Source organism: Aquarana catesbeiana, linkage group LG03 (genome assembly GCF_042186555.1).
Source record: "Aquarana catesbeiana isolate 2022-GZ linkage group LG03, ASM4218655v1, whole genome shotgun sequence".
In the NCBI taxonomy this organism is placed as follows: Eukaryota; Metazoa; Chordata; class Amphibia; order Anura; family Ranidae; genus Aquarana; species Aquarana catesbeiana.
In genome coordinates this window covers 689702057-689709018 of record NC_133326.1, presented here as the reverse complement: position 1 = coordinate 689709018, position 6962 = coordinate 689702057, and the positions used below count along the sequence as shown (strand labels likewise).

The following is a 6962-nucleotide window of genomic DNA, read 5'->3' as shown; positions in this document are numbered from 1 at the left end:
GAATGTATTCTTTGAATAAAATTATACTTCTGTATCTATGTTTGTCCTACATCTTCTTCATGAGCGTCTTCATGACATCCTGAAGAAGTCCATCTAGTGTGAAACACACAGAACAATAACGTGGTGCAATTTGTATACAGAATTTCATATTTTTTTGCATGTTATACCTTGAACAAAAGGATCATTTGCATGAGGAGACCATCTTGTGTTTTTCTCATTACTCTCTATAAGTGATGAATTCAGTGTGAGCCTTGGAATATCACATTGCATATCAGAGAGACATCTACAGCCAGGGACCTGCTGAGAGGAGGGAGGCCTGCTGCAAGAGTTGAGTGGACATTTGAATGCACCTTTACCTGTATTAACTAGGTCAACAATGTCTATTAAGTGAGCCTGCTGTAACCTAGTTAATGATTGGTATGTAGAAGGAGGAACTCAGACTGCTACCTTTGATGTTTGTACAAAAGATGTACATAATTTGGTGAACCTAAGACGGTGTGCTGTCTAAATACAGCTTTAGTGTCTTCTCACTTTGATGCCTGTCAAGTCAATTTTCTACAATAAATATTTTGTCCTCTTACTCACCAAACCCAAATTGAGATCAAAGAAAATATAGAAATCATGGTAGTTTGAATCATTTTTAGGTCAGTTGACAACAACCAGCCAGCGAAAACGAATCTGTGTTTATGTGGAATTTTATAGCAGTCTATGATTCCCTGTGAGCTTTTTTTTAATGGTACTATTTCCATGTTTGTTTATTAAACAGCAAAGGGATTTAATTATGTTAATAGCTAAGTACCTCTCCAGGTACAATAGTGCATCTCAATGTAAAAAACAATAATAATATTAATAATAAATAAATAATTAAAAAGAAACAATAAACATATTTTGTGTTCCTACACCTTTGCCAATTCCCAATGAAAAGATATACAGTATCTCACAAAAGTGAGTACACCCCTCACAATTTTGTAAATATTTTATTATATCTTTTCATGTGACAACACTGAAGTAATAACACTTTGCTACAATTTAAAGCAGTGAGTGGACAGCTTGTATAACAGTGTAAATTTGCTGTCCCCTCAAAATAACTCAACACACAGCCATTAATGTCTAAACCGCTGGCAACAAAAGTGAGTACACCCCTAAGTGAAAATGTCCGAATTGGGCCCAAAGTGTCAATATTTTGTGTGGCCACCATTATTTTCCAGCACTGCCTTAACCCTCTTGAGTATGGAGTTCACCAGAGCTTCACAGGTTCCCACTGGAGTCCTCTTCCACTCCTCCATGACGACATCATTGTGCTGGTGGCTGTTATAGAAGGCGCTCCACCACCTTCCGTTTGAGGATGCCCCACAGATGCTCAGTAGGGTTTAGGTCTGGAGACATGCTTGGCCAGTCCATCACCTTTACCCTCAGCTTCTTTACCATGCAGTGGTCATCCTGCAGGTGTGTTTGGGGTCGTTATGTTGGAATACTGCCCTGCGGCTCAGTCTCCTCTGCTTCAGTATGTCACAGTACATGTTGGCATTCATGGTTCCCTCAGTGAACTGTAGCTCCCCAGTGGCGGCAGCACTCATGCAGCCCCAGACCATGACACTCCCACCACCATGCTTGATTGTAGGCAAGACACACTTCTCTTTGTACTCCTCACCTGGTTGCCACCACACACGCTTGACACCATCTGAACCAAATAAGTTTATCTTGGTCTCATCAAACCACAGAACATGGTTCCAGCAATCCATGTCCTTAGTTTGCTTGTCTTCATCAAACTGGCTTTTCTGTGCATTATCTTTAGAAGAGGCTTCCTTCTGGGACGTGCTGCAGCTCAGTTTCAGGGTCTTGGCAATCTTCTTATAGCCTAGGCCATCTTTATGTAGAGCAACAATTCCTTTTTTTTAGATCCTCAGAGAGTTCTTTGCCATGAGGTGCCATGTTGAACTTCCAGTGACCAGTATGAGAGAGTGAGAGCAATGACACCAAATTTAACACACCTGCTCCCCATTAACACCTGAGACCTTGTAACACTAATGAGTCACATGACACCGGGGAGGGAAAATGGCTAATTGGGCCCAATTTGGACATTTTCACTTAGGGGTGTACTCACTTTTTTGCCAGCGGTTTAGACATTAATGGCTATGTGTTGAGTTATTTTGAGGGGACAGCAAATTTACACTGTTATACAAGCTGTACACTCACTACTTTACATTGTAGATAGAATAAAATATAGAATAACATATTTACAAAAATTTGAGGGGTATACTTACTTTTGTGAGATACTGTAATTTTTAACAATTTTACTCTACTCATTATATAGTTTTCATATAATGGTATTTTATCTTTTCAGGCCTCTTTATCCAGGTCATTATTGCATCCATGCTAGTTTAAATTAATTTCCTATATGTTTAAATATAAATATAAATAAAAATATTTTACATCTTGTCATTGTGCTCACTCATATTTACATTGGCATATTGGATTACACATAAAACTTTATTTTTCCAAACAAAGGTATAAATGAGAAGCCTATATTTAGTCCATTAGGATTCTCAGTATCCAAGTTAAATATCCACTTAGCCTCTAAGGGTAATAATTTTTCATCCAGAAGCAAAGCTTAAACAGCACCGCTCAAAATGTCCTGTAATATTGCTCCGGCCGTCTCATGGTGCTTCCAGGTGCTGGTTGGGTTATTTAAGGCTCATAGGCTCAATCCCAGGACTACAACTATATGGGACCCCTCGCATGCCCACTGTTTGGTACACAAATGTTCACAAAATGTATAAAATGGCTACCGTTTGGTCTCCAGACATGGGAGACCCCCACCCTCCCAATGCATTTCACCCAATTTAGGGCTTAATCATAGAGGTTTGTAAGATTAAGCTCTAAATTGGGTGAAATGCATTAAAGGGGTTCTCCCACGGGTGGAGACCAAACTGAATCCATTTTACACATTCTGTGACCATAGGTGCACCTTAACAGTGTACGGGGGGAGTGGCATTTTGTTGTAATTTCCCATCAAGGTTGTTTTGTTTGGCCAAACTTTAATACTTGAAGGCCTCAGAATCTGCTTTCCCATCATGTTTTTTCGAAACGTGGCACAGAATTGGTTTATCCCTTTAGACACTTGTTAGCCACATATAATAAGGATAAAAGGCATTTTGCCACATATATTAATGATGTTGTATTTAGTATACAGTATCGTTATTTATAATGAAGTCCATGTGTACCACAGTACCATCCTTAGAATTAATAAACTCCTTCACTGTAGCTACTGTATATATTGGAACGTTTTGCAATGTCCACAGCGATGTGACTCAACTCATTTATTAATGTCACTTAATTTCTATGTATACTAAAGTGACTATGTATTAGTTTGTCTCACAGATATTTATTCGCTCAGTATCATTCTTACTGCCTCATCCTGAATAAAAATTGTTTAATATTTGTTCAGTATTACATATATTTTACTTGATCAAGCTGAGTAATTTCCAAACTTTCGAATCCATTTTTAACCTTGTGATTTCTGATCAACCAACTACATTTAATTTTTTTTTTATGTCCTGTAGTATGCTGTTTTTAATATCTTCTCAGGATAGCCTTTTTTTCTCTGAATCTATTCCATAATAAATTATATTCCTTTTCAAAGTTTTGCGAATTGCACTTATCATTGCTTTTAGCATTTATAATTGAATATTTTTGATTGTTGACACTTATAGGTTTTACAATATTGATGTTTTTTGCTTAGCACGTATTGTTTTTTATTTTTTATTTATTTCTCAGCGCAGACACAATAATTTATTTATCTTCGTTATGCACACGATATGAAACGTGGTTAGTGTTTGCAGCTTATCTGTAAATTGGAACTCATTCTAGAGGCATTAATCCTTCTGTGGCTCACAAGATCTTTTCATAATTTTCTAGATGGAAGAAGGTGATTGTGGATAGTCACTTCCTGTACAGTATATCCTTGTTTGCAGGGTTCCATTTGGGTCCCGATGTGAGAAAACATGATGGGAAGGTCAAAGATTTACAATCATGGAGCTTTCAAGTATTAAAGTTAGGCCCAAGAAAAGACAACCTGGGGAAGACATTTTTATGCTTAGTTCACCCACAGGATCTTTTAAAATATAGATTATTTGACCAAAAAATGTTCCTATTCCCTTTTCATAACTTTATGCAACATCTGTGCATTTACGCATAGCTTCTCTTATTTTACGGTTGCGTAGACTGTATACAGCAGGATTCACTAGTGGGATAAATGCAGTCTATAAGAGAGAGATAACTTTGTTTACATTCAGTGAACTTCCTGAAGAAGGAGCTGTGTATTTAGCAATTAAGGTTCCATAATATATTGCAGAGATATGCAATTAGCGGACCTTCAGCTGTTGCAGAACTAAAGTCCCATGATGCATAGCAAGACTCTGACAGCCACAAGCATGACACCCAGAGGCAGAGGCATGATGGGACTTGTAGTTTTGCAACAGCTGGAGGTCCGCTAATTGCATATCTCTGATATATTGCAACAATGATAATGTGGGAACTGCATGTAGAGAAAGCTTTCCTTCTTCCGGAGGTGGTGAAAATCTTCAAGATAGCACAGAAGATTCCAACATAAGTCATAATCACAAACATGAAGGGAAATAGCACAACAGGTATGGAAAATATCATGGTTTCCAGTTCTATGATGTAGGTGTCAGAGCAGGAAGCATGGAGGAGAGGAGCATGGTCACAGTAAAGGTCATCAATGATGTTGCAACCACAGAACTCCATTTGAGTCATTGGAATACGAGAAGACAGATTAAGGATAAATCCAACTGCCCAAGACCAAACAACAAGGTGGAAACCAACCTTTATGCCCATTATAGTGTGGTAGTGTAATGGGCTACAGATGGCCAAGTATCGATCATAAGACATTGGCGTTAGGAGGAAACATTCAAAAACAGCTGAAGAGGAACCAAAAAAGTACTGTGTGAGGCAAAAACTCACCAACATAGTTTTACATTTACCTAATAGCATACACAACAGGTATGGAACCACGTTTGTAGACAGTAAGATGTCAGAAAAGGATAAATGACACAAAAAGAAATACATTGGAGTATGAAGCTTGTCACTTCTCAAAATCAGCACAATGATTAGAATGATCCCAGCTATGGTGAAAATGTAGGTGAAAGAAAGCATAACAAAAAGTGTGTATTTAAGACCCATAGAACCTTGTATCCCCAACAGAACAAACTCTGTGATTCTTGTCTGATTGCAGGAACTCATCGTAACAGTAATGCCCCGTACACACGGTCGGATTTTCCGATGAAAAATGTGCTATCGGAGCGTGTTGTCGGAAATTCCGACCGTGTGTGGGCTCCATCGGACATTTTCCATCGGGTTTTCCGACACACAAAGTTGGAGAGCAGGAGATAAAATTTTCCGACAACAAAATCCGTTGTCGGAAATTCCGATCGTGTGTACACAAATCCGACGGACAAAGTGCCACGCATGCTCAGAATAAATAAAGAGATGAAAGCTATTGGCCACTGCCCCGTTTATAGTCCCGACGTACGTGTTTTACGTCACCGCATTCAGAACGATCGGATTTTCCGACAACTTTGTGTGACCGTGTGTATGCAAGACAAGTTTGAGCCAACATCCGTCGGAAAAAATCCTAGGATTTTGTTGTCGGAATGTCCGAACAAAGTCCGACCGTGTGTACGCCCTATAAGACTTTCCATAGATTTGAGTGGCCTGTGGAGATGATCTAGGCTCAGGATTGCTTTTGTTCATAATCACTATTAAACAAAACAAATACTTCATAAATAAATATTTTAAGTTGATCTGAAGTTATAACAAAATTGTTGCTCAATTCACTTAACTTCTTGCCAAACGCATATGCGCGGTGGCAAGAGAGGTGGGCCTCAACACCTAGCCACTGCACATGTGTTCCCATGGCAGCCCGAGGTTGAGTGCTAAGATTGTGCTAACTGCATACTCCCAGCACACTGAACAAGCTGTCCCTGATGGGTCTTGGTCACAGTGTTATGTATAATTACAGTGCCTTGAAAAACTATTCATACCCCTTGAAATGTTCCACATTATGTGATAGACCAACACAAAGTGGCACATAATTGTGAAGTGGAAGAAAATGATAAATGGTTTTCACAAGGTTTTACAAATAAATATGTGAAAAGTGTGGGGTACATTTGTATTCAGCCCTCCTGAGTCAATACTTTGTAGAACCTCCTTTCACTGCAATTACAGTTGCAATTCTTTTTGGGGATGTCTCTACCAGCTTTGCACATCTAGAGAGTGAAATTTGTGACCATTTTTCTTTGCAAAATAGCGCAAGCTCTGTCAGATTGAATGGAGAGCATCTGTGAACAGCAATTTTCAAGTCTTGCCACAGATTTAATTGGATTTAGCTCTGGACTTTGACTGGGCCATTCTAACACATGAATATGCTCTGATCTAAACCATTTCATTATAGCTATGGCTGTATGTTTAGGGTCGTTGTCCTGCTGGAAGGTGAACCTCCGCCCCAGTCTCAAGTCTTTTGAAGATTCTAACAGGTTTTCTTCTAAGATTGCCCTGTATTTGGCTCCATCCATCTTCCCATCAACTCTGACCAGCTTGCCTGTTCTTGCTGAAGAAAAGCATCCCCACAACATGATGCTGTCACATCCATGTTTCATGGTGGGGATGGTGTGTTCAGGGTGATGTGCAGTGTTAGTTTTCTGCCACACATAGTGTTTTGCTTTAAGGCCAAAAAGTAAAATTTTGGTCTCATCTGACCAGAGCACCTTCTTCCACATTTTTGCTGTGTCCCCCACATGGCTTCTCACAAACTGCAAATGGGACTTCTTATGGCTTTCTTTCAACAATGGCTTGCTTCTTGCCACCCTTCCATAAAGACCAGATTTGTGGAGTGCACAACTAATAGTTGTCCTGTGGACAGATTCTCCCACCTGAGCTGTGGA

The 6962-nt window shown here is 39.3% G+C and overlaps 1 pseudogene; it reads right to left on the bottom strand.

The window, feature by feature from the left end:
- Window positions 1-4169: 4169 nt before the first annotated feature.
- On the bottom strand, window positions 4170-5262 carry LOC141134762 (olfactory receptor 6X1-like; annotated as a pseudogene).
- Window positions 5263-6962: the final 1700 nt, after the last annotated feature.